The sequence below is a fragment of the Furipterus horrens genome, unplaced genomic scaffold, assembly GCF_987537825.1.
Source record: "Furipterus horrens unplaced genomic scaffold, mFurHor1.1.pri manual_scaffold_5, whole genome shotgun sequence".
NCBI classification, from domain to species: domain Eukaryota; kingdom Metazoa; phylum Chordata; class Mammalia; order Chiroptera; family Furipteridae; genus Furipterus; species Furipterus horrens.
The window spans coordinates 62153549-62168560 of record NW_028327175.1 but is presented as its reverse complement, the minus strand read 5'-3'; the positions used below and the strand labels follow the sequence as shown (position 1 = coordinate 62168560).

At 48.3% G+C, this 15012-nt stretch overlaps 1 long non-coding RNA gene across 4 annotated transcripts in view; it reads left to right on the top strand.

The window, feature by feature from the left end:
- The first annotated feature begins 557 nt into the window (after positions 1-557).
- LOC150008709 (uncharacterized) overlaps positions 558-15012 on the top strand; it is a 196563-nt gene continuing 182108 nt past the window's right edge. For all 4 annotated transcript variants that reach the window (XR_016511334.1, XR_016511335.1, XR_016511337.1 and 1 more), the window contains exons 1-2: positions 558-718; positions 11892-12003. This is a non-coding gene — a long non-coding RNA (uncharacterized LOC150008709). The remainder of the gene's footprint in view (positions 719-11891; positions 12004-15012) is intronic.

The window sequence follows — 15012 nt, the reverse complement described above, 5'->3', positions numbered from 1 at the left end:
TGCGGCCAAGTCAGAATCCCCGAAGAAGAGGAAGGGGGCGAGGGAACAAGAAAGAAAGGGAGAAGATGGGGAGAAGTGGGGGGAGAGTGGGGAAGCGAGAGGGAAGAGAGAGGAGAGGGGAGAGGGAGCGAGAGAGGAAGGGAGGGAGGGAGGGAGAGAGAAAGAGAGAGAGAGAGAGAGCGAGCGAGCGAGAGAGTCCCGAAGGCGATTGGTCGCGGGAGGAGGGGCTGGCAGGAGGACCAGGTCGGGCCGCGGGGCCTGCAGAAATCACTGGCTCCGGCTGCCACCTAGCGGACGGGAGCCGCGCCCGGGAGGCACACAGCCGGGTCCTTCCCTCTGCAGGCAGCTTGTGCCTTTTCTCCGAATGAAGACAGCACTTTGAAAATTCTTTCAATGGATTTTTTTTTTTACGTGAAGATCGTACTGGGGGAAAATGATACTTCTATTAGTTACATATTCTCCAATCCCACACTTGCACCCCCCTCGTTTTGGGATCGCTCCCCTAGGCAGGCTCAGGCAGGCGCGGAGCTGCGCTGAGCTGCGCGGAGTGACAAAGCCGACGCTGCTGCCGCAGCCGCGGTGGGTGGGAGCCGCGCTCGCCGGCCTGCCCGCCCCTCTACTCCGGAGAGCGTTAAAGTTTGTCTCAGCTCCAGCATCCCAAGCCTCAACACGCCCTCAGATAAAGGTGGGAGTAAATGGCCTCGCTGTATTGACAGAGGTAGGGTTTGTTTTTCAATATTCCTTCTCACTTTAAATTTCACCAGGTAGGGGTTTGGGAAGCGCTGCGCTTTTGGGGTGCGTTTTGCGCTTCCCGTTCTCTCCAGCCTACAAGTCGGGAGTCGGCGATCGCTTGGTGAGGAGCGAATATTTTAAAGAGCAGAATAAAGCCTTTTCCGTGCTGCCCTACAGCCCCTCCAGCTCGAATAATGGAGAGACAGTCAATGCACTCTGCAAGCGGCGGCCCATTGTACGCAGCTGATAAAGAGTAGGCGACTGGGGCCAGCAGGGGCTCCTTGCCCTCGTCCCTCTTCCCAAATAAACGAGCTTACGTCTCCTGGTCAGTTAAAAGGTGAAACGAACACGACCAAAAATAAATTTTTAAAATTTTTAAAAAGGAAGGAAGGAAGAAAAAGAAAGAGAACCAGCTTTCTATATATCCATTCTAAATTTTACTCCACATACAGTACAGAGACGAGCAGTCGAGGGCAGGCGGAGGGAGCAGGCAGAGAGGGAGACAGAGAAGGAAAGAACAAGGAAAGAGACGCAGCGAGCGGAAGAAGAGGCGAGGGCGAGCGCCAGGGAACCAAAGGTCCGCTGGACGCCGGGTCCTCGGGCCCAGCCGCCTTCAGATCTTGGACTGTGAGTCGTTGGGCACCGGAAGCGAGACTCTGCCAAGTCCTGCCCCACCAGGCAAGTAACGCAATGGTTATCGTTTCTTTTGAACTCGGGGTCGGCAACGCAGACAGGTCAGGAGGCAGCCTTGGCTCAAATGGCCTCTGTAGGACGAGGCCGGAGTGCAGACAGATAGGGAGGGGCGAGGGTAACTTTCTGCGGGGCCTGCCCCAGAGCTGCCCTCACCTTGCTTCTGACCCGCAGCGCGGAGGCAAGGAGAGCGACCGCTGCGGCGCCGCGCCGCCGCGGAGCTGAAGATCTTGGCCAGCCGAGAGTTAGTCCAAATTCAAAACAGTGCTCCCCAACCCCCATCCCCGACTTCCCCCCGGCCCCCGCTTCGGGAAACGGCTACGGGGCCTCTAGCGCGGGTGCGGAGAACAGGGGACTGTAGAACCGCAGATTTTGCACCCGCGCCGACGCCCCCGCCGGTGACGAGCTCGAACGATGGTGGAGCCGGCGGCGCGGTCCCGCCTGGCTGACCCTGTTGCCCGAGCCTAGCCTGGCTGCGGTCAGCGCCTGGAGAACTCGGTTCCTGCTGCCCACCTGCGGGAGCCGTTAATAACAGGATTCCCTAACGTAACACAATCGGTGGCTGCCTGTTTGATATGGGCGATAGTGTCCGCGGATTAAAAAGGACACCAAGCCCTCTTCTCAGCCAAGAACCGGCGGCGGCGTTGGTGAGGACGCACCGGATCCGCAGCCCCACAGTCCAGCCAGACTTCTCCAGCCTTAGCCAGAGGGCTGGGGGGCGGGGAGGGGGGGTCAACTCCCAGGGGTGGGGACCAAGGGGGCGTGTGTGAAAGGCAGAGCCTGAATTAAAAACCAACAGCAGCGCTTTCTTCTGTGCTGGGTAGGGGCGCGCGTTTGCGTCAGAGGGCGCGCAGGGCGGGCGCTGGGGGCGGGGGCAGCCGACGCCTGGGGCCGCGCCCGGGGGCTGGGTGGGCGCGGGAATTAGCCAGGCAAACAAGGTTGCCCTAGGTTCGGCCTTGCAGGCTGGGGGCGAGGTTTGGAGGGCGGTACAGCTGAAACTGTCCGGGAGCGGCGTCGCCCACTCGCCCTCACTGTGGGCTAGCTCTTCCTCCCGGCCCCCACACTGTTTCCAAACTTGGAAGAGGACCCTGGGGTTCGGCGGGACCCTGGGGATGGGGGGAAGTGGCGCCCTCGTTCCTCCGGAAGGAAGAGAAGGAGGCTTACAGCCCCCTGCCCTAGTCCTGGAGGGTGGCTGCTGTTGGTGGTGGTGCGTGGAGCACTGGAAACCCTTGGCTTTTCCGAGCAGGAGAACAAATGCGCCAACTTTGTGTAGCGAAATGGGGCGAGAAGAAACCGAAGCTTTTAGAGGAGAGGCGCTGTCCCCTTCTGGGACTTGTCCAGCCAAAGCGGCAGTCAGGGCTCAGTTTCTCTTCCTGGCCCTGTGTTCCCTGGTAGCGTTTTCATACCCGCAGAGCGCCTCCACTGATGCTCACAGCGGGACCAGCAAAATGGCTTCCGTGGAGGTTAGACTAAGGGGTCCTGGGGAATCCTGGGGAGCTCTGCTTTGGTCCCTACAGGGCTTTCTTTCGGTTGTTACTGGTTAAGCTTGACACACTGGTCCCTGGGCCTGATGCTCCCCACGCTCAATCAGGAGTAAAGACGAGACTTGTTGTTCGGTAGGGCACGTAACAGAAAAGTGATATTTTGTGGAAGCACGTAAGTCCCCAAGTTGTGCAATTCCGCACACTTGTCCAGGAACGCTCAGCTGCAGAAGCAGGAAACGCAATTGCAATTTCCTCCTGTCTTTCACTCATCCTTACTTCTTCAGATTTCTCTCCCTCCCTTCTTATGCAAGCGAGACCTCTGACTGAGTCTCAGCGTGTGGACGTGGCTGTTGGACCCAGACCCACTGTGGCCCTTTCTTCAGCACTCTACTCGACACCGCCAGCCCTGAGGTCAAGTCTACTTGGCCCTTTTCAATGTCTCTCTCCCGATGTGGCTGATCTAGCGAGCAGACACCAGGGCCTAAACTCCCAGGCCTCCATTCTTAAGTCTTCCTCTGCCTTCCTGTTCCACATAGGCCAGTTCAGTGCACATAGAGTCTCCAGTGTGGTTCACCCAAGAAACGAAGAGAAGTATCCCTCTGTTGGTGGGAGTAGAATCAGGCTGTAAGCTTTAAATGCCACTTTCGGGTTGCTAGCATCATGGCTCAGCCTTAATCACCTTTTAAAAGACCTTCCATACAAACCTTGATTCCTTGCCAGCCCGAGAGCCAGTAAACAGTTGTGACCTGGTGGGAGAGGGAGAGAAGCAGAGATCTGTGGTTGGACATACAGCATTGATGTGCATTCCAGGCTCCAGAGTCCAGATCTATGCAGACTTTCCAGCTGATTAACATCCCCCTTCTCAATATCTTTCTTTTAAGGAAGGCTGAACCACTCTTCACTAATCCTATGACCTTTTTGATATAGATATTTTGCCTTTTCCAGACTCACCAGATAATTCATTTTGGCCTTTTGGTTAATTACACTGAAAACGTTGGCCTTGTAAAAACGTTTTCTAAATCTAGTTCAGGAGCCCTGAGATCCTACAAATGACCAGATATATGTAGAAAATTCTCTCTCATACCTCTTCTCTACCGTCTAAATCATTAAAAATGCTATTACTCTGTTTAGAGAGACAACAGAACAGAAATAATCCTGTTTTATCAAGCCCATCTGGAAAGATGAACATGCCTGCAATCATTGGAAGAAAGGTCAGTTCTTCTGATCTTACTGCAGACCTTTCCCAAAGAGCTTATGTTAAAGGTGCCGAATCAATTAGTTTCCCTTGGCATGAGATTAAGACTGGGAAGGACGCATTTGAAGATGTATTGAACATTGTCTTGCATAGATGTTTTGAAGAAAAAGGTCGAGAGACCCACTGGAATGCCTGCCTAATGTTTTGCACTTATTAAAAAACAAACAAACAACAACAACAACAACAAAGCCTAGCCTATATCAGAAACCCCCCCTCTTGAAAGATTGAACTCAGTTTGCTTTGTGGCTTCCCAGCTGTAAAATGTGAAAGGCCAAGTTGGGAGTCTGCTTTTGCTGCCCTGCTTGCTCTTAGCCTGTCCATTTAGTTGAACCAGGGATGCAGCAGGCTCGAATACTCACTATCACTCTGGTAGCCTGGGCATTTCTTCTTTGTCACCTTTGGGTCGGGATGATCAGAGATAAGTGCTTTACTTTAGAAAGCGGTTTAGTTTTCTATCACAAACCGTCCATTTAAAGTACGTGCTTTGGAAAAGAGCGATAAGGGAAGCACTTTCTCTTTCTGCTTGGGCCCCCAGTCAGAGGGCCCCGAGTAGCCAGGGGAAGATGGCAGGAGAGCAAGTGCTAACCTTTGGATGCAAAACCAGCCTTTTATAGGAGGAAAAGTGACAGTCATTCCTAGCACATCAGTGAAGCCAGGGCCAAATATTTACTTTTTGTAAAAATCAAGTCTTTGCTAGCTAAATGCATTTAGGTAAAATTAAAGAAGTAACTGGAGACTTTTATATTGTAAAACATATTTATTTTAAATGCCCAATGTGAGTGAAGAAAGACTGCAAGGCTCTTATTCCCAGGGAAAATGGGTTGAGTTCAGTTGAAAAGTTAAGGTTTTGAAATGAGTTTGAAGCTTGTTAAAGTACTCTGACAATGCAATCAACTATATTTTATAATCATTTTCCTTAATAATTACCTGCCAGAACACAGATTTCTTTTACTACAGTATTAGCCAGTCAGAACTACATTTGAGTTGGACATTCATCCATTGATTAAGGACTCTTTAAGTTTTTTTAATGTCAGTTTCTTTACTGCCTATAAAATAAAGTACTGGAAAAATATTGGCTCACAAAGCCAGCAGATCTGTTGGTAACTATTGTCATGCCTCACTTGTGTTTACCTATCAGAAAGTTGATCTAAATAATAAACTTAACATTTCCTTCTAAACTGTCAGTGGAAAGGTATGCTTATCACAGTGTCCTCCATTTGTCTCCATCAGTGAAGAGAGAGGGGGTTTAGGTAAAGTTTAAATGAAAAAGAATGAGCATAGTACACCACTGATACAAACCACATGGAGCAGTAAATAATTATGCTCTCTGTTATGCTATGTATATTTTATTTACCTGTTTCAGAAGTGGGTAATAAATCTAGCTCATCTGTGGGAGGAGTTAGTAAGGTATTCCAAATGCATGATTTAACAAAACTTCAGGATAGTTTTAAGTTTTATTATTAATCATTTGCATGAAATTTTCTGAAGCTGAAAAAAAAGGGAAAGAGCTTTTGTGTTAGTTGATCCTTGGCTAGTCTAGGGCTCAGGTTGGTGTGAAAGGGATGAGGAGGTCCCTTGAAATCTCCTTTTATCTACTCTTATTTTGTCTCTGGATCAGCAACTTTGAATAGATATCTTCTAATCACTCAATAGAAAGAAACTAGGAGCAACAAAACTGCCTTTACTTTAGAAGTGAATACATGTGTGTGGATAGCTAGCTAAGTTTGCATAGGGCTAAATCTCTACACATATGTGCTTAGAGCTTTTTCAGGGTACATGGATGTATATGTATATGTTTCCCACACACTTGAGGGGGTTGTCAATTGGGTGGGTTGTATTTGCCTTTAACATAAGTATGCAAATGTGCACCAACATCAAGATTCTCTACCAAGTCTAGGTGATATTTTCAGCTTGCTCTTCAGCTATTTTTTGTTCTCACTCTTTGGGATGTCATATTTAAGTTCTGGGAAAAAAGCAAATAATTGAGAACATGATGGACATTCTTTTAGTGAAGACATCTTATTTCAACTGGAAGCCACAATGACAGGAGGCTTTCTCTTCAGAGGGTAGAGATTGTGTGACAGGTGGGAGATTACTTTCAGTTTCTCCCTAAAATATGTTTTTGGAATCAAACTGGTTAAAACACACTATGTAAGTGGAAAATAATAATCTGACATTGGACAATTTAAAAGTTTTTCTTGCTATAGATTTGTATTTCCAAATCTTTGAAGAGGAGCAATTGATTACAATTTGTTTTGGAATTAGAATTATATTTTAGTAAGTCTTATATGCTGACTAAAATACCATCTCAGTCGTATTCTTTAGGTGTTATATTTACTTCAAAAAGGAGAAACAGCCCTCAGATTGTTAAGTATGAATGGCTGTCCAGAAAAGGACATTTGATTTCTAGGACTGAAAGCACTGGGCTTTACCTCCTAAGAAGTACCCCCACCCCACCCCTAGCCCCATGTTCTCAGTAAAATTCACATTGCTCCCAGGGCTTGGGACACATAGCTGTAAATTCCTTTAAGGGAACACTAGGTTACCAGGGCTACAAGTTCCCATCTCAACCTGCCAGCCTTCTTGCCCCCTGCTGCAAATTGCAGAGACCCTTGGCTGTCCGGGCTGGGACCTTGAGTCCCTCTCCTCCTACCCCCAAGCTACCAGTGATCTCAGTTCCAAAATTTGAAGTTGGGTGGGAGAGGATTAATTCCTCGTAACTCCTCTGCTGCCCGCCTTCCATTCTGAACCCCAATGGATCGTTTCCCGGGGTTTCCGGGTGAATAGGAAAGTAAGAGCCGCCCTGTCCAATAAAGATTAAATTAAGTAGAAGAATCCCAGCCGCTGGATATTTGGAAGCTCCGATGGGGCATCAAACCAACGTTTAACACATTTTTCCACTCACTGTGCACAAATCTTGGACCTGTTGGGCTTAACTTTAGAAAAGAAAGAAGGCAAAATATAAGGAAAGAAGGAAGGAAAAAAGAAAAAGAAACAGAACAAAAGTCATGGAGAAACTCCAGTTTCAAGAGGGGAAGTGACCTTGTGGTCAGAGAGGCTAAAGGCAAAAGCAGGACTTCCTAACATTTGTAGTTTTTTTCTTTTCCGGAGCTACACCAAGAATTGGAGCCTCCCTCTCCCAGCTGAGGGCTTGGAATTTTGCTGTTTTGGCAGGTTTTTGAATCTATGTTTATACCTTAGGGAGCACTTTCATGCCTTGGGTCAGAACTGGGTATGCAGGAAGAAAGATGCATCAGAACCCAGTCACCTCTTCTGTGCAGACTTTATTTTTTTATTTTAAACTAAGCTTTGGTAGCAGGCACTGAACAGTTTCCTTTAGTTACTAAACAGCAGGAGAAATAATGGTTTTCTCCGTCAGCTGAGTTCAGCGAGCTGGACACTGACCTTGAAGCTGCAGCGGGGCCAGGCACTTCCTCCCCTGGGAACCATCCCAACCCCAAAATATTGGCCTCTCTCTCCCACCTGCTCCTCTAGTCCCAGGGCAGGGCCCGGAATGGCAAAAGGCAAGTCCCTTTGTGGCAATGGCTTCTCCGTGCAAATACAACACTGAATAAATTAACCTCAAACTAGCTAGTTGGGGTGTAGTAGTTTAGCAGGACTAATTGCAGACAATGGAGCTGAAATGACTTTTCCAATTAGCTGCTGGTTGGAGTTTAGTTGGAGGAACTGTCAGCTCCAACGATGGGTAATTGCTTTATTGCTCACAAAACTATCATCTATTTAGAACATATGTGCTAATTACTCTGGATGGGCATTGAAAAAGAGACCATAAATCTAATAGCACTTTAAAAAGTCTATGGTGCTGGTAAGCAATCCCAGTCCCTCGCACATTCTCTTCTGCCCAGGTTAGCGTGATGGATGGCTGCCTTTCAGAAATGCGAAGGTTTGAACTGGAGGCACGGACGGGATGCTTTGGTCAAATCGCGTGTGCAAGAGAGCAAGCGACCAGCGCATGCTGTGCCCAGGCGATAAATCACTGTCATCAGAATCAGCCCCCTCTTTAGCCGCACACTAACCGCTCCCCTCTTTTTTTCAAAAGATTACTTCAGAAATCTTTTAATTGGATTATGCTGGGAAATTAATCTCCTTTAGCCTTGCCTAAATTTATGGCCACTGTCGGGAGAAAAACCGAAAAAGCTCTAAGCAGATGTATGTAGAGATGTAGTTCTAGACAAACTTAGCCAGCTGTCCATATACATGTATTCACTTCTAGAGTAACTGCTCCTTCCTCCCTTCAGCCCTCCAGGATCTCCCCGCTGTGTGCGACAGCCAGTGCCCCAAGTCCTCAGGAGTGACTGTGGGTGAGAAAGAGTGGAAAGACATTTGGGCGGAAGGCCGCGGCGGTCTCTAGTGAGTCCTCTTTGTCTTAAACAGCACGTTTCTGTCCCCGATTCCCTAGCTCCAGATCCAGCAACCCCACAGCACCTCGCCTTCCTTCACAAGGGGTTCTGGGGGCCAGGTACCAGGAAAGAAAAAGGCTGGAGCGGCAGGAAGAGGAAGGAGGGTGTGTTGGTGGAGGTCTGCCACTACGGTGCCGTCTCCCCCGCCGCCGGACCCCCGCAGCCCCCTTCTGCGAAAAAAACGCCAGGTTCCCTCATGGCGTTTTCCCTGGCAACTCTGGAGGCACTTCCCCCTGACGTGCACAGCACTTGAAGTCTGAGAGCTAGGGCCTTTCCCGCTTCTGGAGCACCAGCGCGGTGACCCTTCCAGCTTCCCGGCCCCGAGTCCTGAGCTCGGTCCAGCGCGGCGGCTCGGGCAGTTGAGGAAGCTGACAGCCGGGTCCCACTGACTACTAATCTCAGCGGGAGGTGACAACATCTGCCTGAAACGGGATATCTACTTTTGCAGCTCAATTTAGTTCTTAATAGCAGCCCTCTGAGGTGTGGTTAATTGATGGGGATAAAGGCATAATGACTTGACGGGGAGACGACAATGATCCTTTGATATACTTTTAAAAGAACACCAACCACCCCAAACACTGGCAAGTCATTGCTGGGTGGGAGGATAAAGAGGAGGATCTGGAGGCAGGAAAAACTGCGCTTGTGCTGTTTGTATCCAGAGGTGTCAGTGAGGGGTGAGCCCTGGCTCTCAGGGCCTGGGCCCCCGGGAACCACCAGGGCGGGCAGGTCGGGTTGGCGGGGGGTTGTCGCGTCGTCGCGGAGAGCGGAGTGGTACAGGGACCCAGGCCAGTTCGGGACTGGAGGTGACCAGACTGAATGGCTGGGAGGAGGCCAGGTAGGAGGCCACAGTTCCCGCGGCTCGGTCACTCTATCAGCCCTTCCCTTGCGCGAGGGCGGGGCGGGGGGGGGGCTGGGTCCCTACACGACTGGCGACCCCGGGGTGCCCTCCCACGTCGGCTAGAGCTACCCCTTTATCTAGTGGGAGCGAAATAATCAAGTGGCCATGCTCGCGGGGACTGGCAGAGTTCCGCTGACTGGACCACCTGAGAGGAACCCAGGCTCTAGAAAAGAGACGCAGGCGCTACGGTGTGTGTGTGTGTGTGTGTGTGTGTGTGCGCGCGCGCGCGCATGGTGTGTGTGTGTGTCATCCCCGAAGGGCATGTGTGTGTGTGTGTGTGTGTGTGTGTATGTCATCCCCGAAGGGCAAAGCCTGAGCCAGCAGCCCCTGAGCACGTGGCCGCCTTTTTGCGGGTCAGCCCAGAGTCCCGGGGCAGGGCGTCTTGAGATGCACCCACACCGGTGAGGGGTCGTGCAGTGGGTGAACGCTGCCGGGCGCACCGCCCACCCAGACTGCCCTTCCATCGCCTCTGCCACTTCTCAGCACCTTCCTTTTTTCTTGCCTGATTTTCCTTCGCTCAGTTAGAGTTTAGTCTCTAGAGGGTCAAAGCAGTATATTACACTGCTCGAGCCCTCAACTAGAATCACGCATGCACTAAAATGAAAAAATAAAATGAAATCAGATCGCCTTTTTTTATTTGCAAAGAGGAACCCCTCCGGGTACAGGCGGTGGTGTCCCAGGCAGGTTTTGCGAGTATCCTGTTTTACACTTGGGAGAGGGATAACCTTCAAGCTTCAGGTCTCAGCTTCCTCGGGAAACGGAAGGAGAAACGACCCCAGTCGCGGTCCATATTTTCTTGTATTGAGAAATCACAGGTGTTTGGGTTGCGGCTGTCTTCTGCCTTTATGCCTGAGCCCACGTAATAAGGATAAGACGCTCAAGAAACTTAGTTTCCCCAAACCCTCTCGTGGAGAAGGCGTACGTTGTCACGGGGCGACGATGGGGTCAATGACTTGAAGAAAGGTAATTAAGAGTCCCAACTCGCAGTCTATCTGTCTCAGTGTGGTTCTGCCCTTCTACCCTCACCGCCTAACCTCATCCAGTGCGGCTCTGACTTCTGTGAGGTCTAGGGAATCAGGACTCACGGTCACTTATTCGTGGAGCCCATCCCCCCACCGCCTCCGCCCGCGGAGGACTCCAAGGCCGTGGTGTAGTTCTCAGGCACCTCAGAGTCGGGGACAGGATCCAGGGTCCAGGTCCGTGCCCTGGCGAGCAACTTTCGCCCATGAACTCCCCGGGAGCAGGTCCCCGAGGCTTTCCTGGAGGCCTGCCGTCTTATGGCGACTTGCCGGGGGTCCTCAGATGCCTGTGATAGCCACTTGCCCCCTAAGCGCTGGGATCAGCGTGGCCCTCAGGACCCCGCGGGCCGAGAGGGCAGCCAGGAGGCACCATCCCTTCCGCAGTCGAGGGCTCTTTCTTCCGTGTGTCCCCCCACTTTCCTCTCCCCACAAGGGAGCTCCTTTTCGAAAGAACTTTGCGCTCTAAGAATCAAGCTCTCTGGTAAGGGCCTCGGGACCCGTCCAGGCCCTCCCTCGAGGCCGGGAACACCGGCCCCCAGATTAGGGCCGCAGGAAGCAACTCCCGGAAGCGAGGCCCACATCCGGGCGCGAAGCCTCGCTCGCTGGACACCAGCGTGGCTCCCCGCGCAGCGAGGGGCCGGGGCGCGTGGCTGGCCCGCCAGGACCTCGTCGGACCGCGAGAGCTGTGCTCTGGCTGGCGCTTAAGAACCCTACGCAGCGAGCGGCCGGAGGGACAAACTCCTAGGCCGGCGCCGAGGAAGACTCTAGAAGGAAGCCAGGCCCGGCCGGGGGGTGGCGCACGCTCCCCGAACCCCGCGCCCTCGCTCTGGGTTGGCTGCGCTGGCTGTTTGGGTCTCCTCCGGGCGGAGCCGCAAACACCTTTGGAATGGGTCAGAGGGGAGTGGGAAGCGGCCTCCGCCCGACTATGGAAGGTGCAGAGACCCACCGTCGAAGGAGAGCCTTTTGCTCGCCCTCCCCAGGACTCCTTTCCCCTCTCTGGCCAGAGCGCTCTAAGCCTCGCCCTCTCCAGCTGCGCAGAGGTTTGCCCAGCGGTTTGCCCTGCCTGGAGCCGCCAGTCCACGTCCGGCCGATACCGGCGGGTGGTGGCGAGGCCTGGGGCGCGGTGGGAAACCTCAACCCGGGGTTTCTAGTGTAAGGAAGAGCCTGGTTTTAGGAAGCGCGCAAGTCAGCGGGAGCTGACTTGGTGGCCTTCAGCATTTTTTTGAACACATCCATCTATTATACAAAGTGGGAACAGCACAGAGAAACTGCTGTGGAGGTCATTAAAAATGTTGGGGAGAAGAGTTTTCGGAGAGATTGTTTTATAATCTCTCAAATTACGAAGTTGGTATGTGTCTCCCCACCAACACACTGAACCGTATCTTCCTTCAGACAGGGATTGCGAAACGGAAATGCCGCTACTCTTCAGCCAAACTTGGGAGGACTGATTGCAGAGGAGCTGGTGCTCCAGATGTTGCACTAGAGGCGCTGCAAGTGTGAGCAGGTAATGTGGAGAAGAGTGACATTGTTAACAGAAAGCATCTAATTAACAGTGACTTCATCTGATTGGAGGGATGAAAAAGCCTTTTTAAATCAATCCAGATTCACTGGCCTTAGCTCAGCCAATTTATGAATATGGAGCCTGACTGGGGTCTGCTTTCTTTCAAAGATGTCATCTGAGGGGTAATAGCATAGGTGAAGTCATTTAGTTACACTGTGGAAACTTTTATAGTGCCTTCCTTGGGAATTTAATTCAGTGCCTCTTCATTTTATTAGGAACAGACTGACTCCATCAACTGTGCTCTCCCTGTTTGGAAGCAGGACTGCTTGAAGCAATTAGGTTCACCAATTAGCATAGTTTTACTGACCCTAGCAGCAGCACCACTTCTTAGATTATCCATTTCTTCAAAGTCAGGGAAAAGCTGGAACACAACTTGCTTCCCAGGTGTCCAGGTTGAGGAAATAAGCCCACAAGCAGGGTAGCACAGCAGCACAACAAGCTTTCTAATAGTCCCCAAGTGTTTGCTTCAGCAAATTCAGGTGGATTTTTCTTCCTTTTCCTGATTCTGGAGTCTATAATACCTCCTTACTCCGATATAGCCTTTAACACCTCTCTCCTGTGGTTGTATTTTGGTGAACTGGCGTTTGAGAAAGTGAATTTTCTTCCTTTTTTCCTACCTGCCCGCATGCTAATGATGCTGTGGATAATGTTTTGAAGGTGTACCTGCAAGCCTTTGCTGCAGTCTCTTCACTGTCACCCCAATCATTTGGTAGCCAACATCTTTAGTAGAAGAAAATGTTTGGAGCACAAAGTAGTCTGGGAAAGAAGGGGCTTTGCTTTTGCTACTGTCCTGGTTAGTGAAGGGATTACATTTACATACCTATTTAGTCTCTCTCTCCCCTAAAACATATATATTCTTCTGTAAGATATCACTAGATTAAACTGTTGACAGTTCATCAGTAGCAGCAACGATGTAATATCTCTAACCTTATTAAATCAATAAATACTAGATCCATGCATTAAATTAAAAATGCTTCAGCATGGCCAGGAATTGCAATCATATGGCCATGGATTTCAGAATCAAAGATGCCACTCAAAAACTGGCTAGTTGGCATTTATTTAACCTTTTTTTTTTTCTTTCTGTTTTTGGTCTGTGATTAGCTATTTAGGGCTAACATTTCAGGGACCATTGTGACAGGTTTTGTTTGTTTATTTTCTGAAAATCGTTTTCTTTTACTAACTCCTTGCATTGAACCACGAAAACGATGTGTGCATTAACTAACAGTAGTAATACACTATGACTTTACAGTTCTTGTCATTAATTTTCATCTGGGGAATATACTTCCATTCAGAATACATTACTCTAGTAAGACATACTCAAGGTGCATACAGTTCTACATCAGCACAAATAAACATAGATGCATATGTTTTTGTATAGGTATAAGTAAATATACTCAGTGTGAATGTATGGCTGTACATTGATTATAAGTTTATTTTTATAAAAGAAACCACATTTAAATTTATCTTTCAGCACTGTCAATTGTAATTACAAGCTGACTACTATTTATTGTTTTAAAACAAGATATTTATCATCTAATTTGCTTATTGAAATTCATTCCACAAGATATGAAATTAAAAATTTCAAGTCTTTAAACTTAACAGAGTACTTAGGAATTTATACACATCTTAAATGATTACATTTATGTGTAAAAATAATACCTTAAATGTGGTTTACCAGAAATTGGTCAGTTAGGTTTTAGATTAGTAGGTAAATATATAGTTAGCCCCTATTGAAAAGAGGGAATGTGTTTAACACCTGGACGTTTAATGGAAAAAGTAATATTACTCTAGCCAGATATTTGTTCATCCTGATTAATGATGCTAATTATTTAAAAACATGCACCCCCAATTGATGTCAGCAAGCATATATGGTACTGAGTTCTAAGTCATTGGGCCTTGGGTTTGCCAAACTGTGAAAGAAAAAAAAATCTGTATTTGATGAAATGGGCAATGCACTGAAATCTATCCTCTTTAAATAAACTGATTCCTCAGTATGTTCCCAGTGTTGGTGTAAGTTGTTGTCTGTGATGTCCCCTAGGGCTCTTTCCTCTGCTCTCTGATTTGGTATATAAAAGCAGCTCTGAATGATGGATTACTGTGTCATTGCAGCCTGTGAAGGATTAATTTGTTTCATTGATTTCTCTTTAGGCAGATTGCCAGAATTTGCTGCTTCCCACCTTTCCTTAAAACTTCTAGAAGTAATAGACAGTAATAGCCTAAGACAAATCAGCTCCTTCTCGTAAAAATACAATCATGAAACTAGGGGTCTTACGAAAGCTATGTCAAACTTTTTATTGGCATACCGAGAGAGCAATTAATAGGCTATTTTATTTGCTTTAGAAACATTTTTAATTGAAAAATTTCCTTGACATGGTGACTTAAAAAACATCATATTAATAGCTCTTAAATAAACATTTTTAATGCTTGTCCCATTCAAATTTTCTCTAATTTGTAAGGATCCTGTTTAATTCAGGATTTAAAAAATATGTTATCTATGTAATTGACAGATACTTTTCTTTCGATGCCAGATTTTAGGATCAAATAACATGTCAGTATAACTTCTAAGCCAATTTACCTAAAATATTTATAGGATTATTCGACCCAAAGAATTTTTAGAAACTTTGGACAAGGACAGAGAGTATTAGAGCATAGAAATGGAATTGTTTAATTGTTTAAAGAAACAATAACTTTTTCTAATTAAAAAAGTAGTATCAACTTATAATAGAGAATTTCAAAAAGTTAAAAATGACACTTTGTGTATTTTCTTTTTAAGTATATTTTATTGATTATGCTATTACAGTTGTGCTAATTCCCACCCCCACCCCCAGCTATTCCCTTATCCCCTTCCCTCCAGCAATCCCTCTCCTTAGTTTATGTCCATGGGTCGTGCATGTAAGTTATTTGGCTTCTCCATTCCCTTTACTATTCTTAACATCCCCTGTTTATTTTGTA